The sequence below is a fragment of the Mandrillus leucophaeus genome, unplaced genomic scaffold (assembly GCF_000951045.1).
Source record: "Mandrillus leucophaeus isolate KB7577 unplaced genomic scaffold, Mleu.le_1.0 Scaffold112, whole genome shotgun sequence".
Classification (NCBI taxonomy): domain Eukaryota; kingdom Metazoa; phylum Chordata; class Mammalia; order Primates; family Cercopithecidae; genus Mandrillus; species Mandrillus leucophaeus.
In genome coordinates, this window is record NW_012099432.1 from 807681 (window position 1) to 808469 (window position 789).

The window sequence follows — 789 nt, forward strand, 5'->3', positions numbered from 1 at the left end:
CACACACACACACACACACACACACACACACACACTTAGCCAGGCATGGTGGCAGGCGCCTGTATTCCCAGCTACTTGGCAGGGTGAGGAAGGAGAATCGCTTGAACCCGGGAGGCAGAAGTTGCAGTGAGCCCAAGATCATGCCACTGCACTCCAGCCTGAGTGACAGAGTGAGACTCCGTCTCACAAAATACAAACAAAACCTTCAATAACAAGGAATGCAGTATTTTGAAAAACTGAAATTAACACCAAAATGTCTATGATGAACAAAAATTATCATTATTTTTTGAGATGGAGTCTCTCCCTCTGTTGCCCAGCCTGGAGGCACGATCTCGGCTCACCGCAACCTCTGCCTCCCGGGTTGAAGCGATTCTCCTGCCTCAGACTACCAAGTAGCTGGGATTACAGGCACGCACCACTACGCCCGGTTAATTTTTGTATTTTTAGCAGAGACGGGGTTTCACCATGTTGGTCAGGCTGGTCGCGGACTCCTGACCTTGTGACCTGCCCTTCTCGGCCTCCCAAAGTGCTGGAATTACAGGCGTGAGCCACCGCGCCCGGCTCAAAAATTAAAATTTTAACTCTCCAGGGCACATTGGTCTCTAGTCCCAACACCTTCGGAGGCTGAGGCAGGCAGATTGCTTGAGCTCAGTTCAAATCCAGTCTGAGCAACATGGAGAGAACCCTGTCTCTGAAGAAAAAAAAATAATAATAAATAAATAAATAAATAAATAAATAAATAAATAAATAAATAAATAAATAAATAAATAGATAGATAGATCTCGGAAG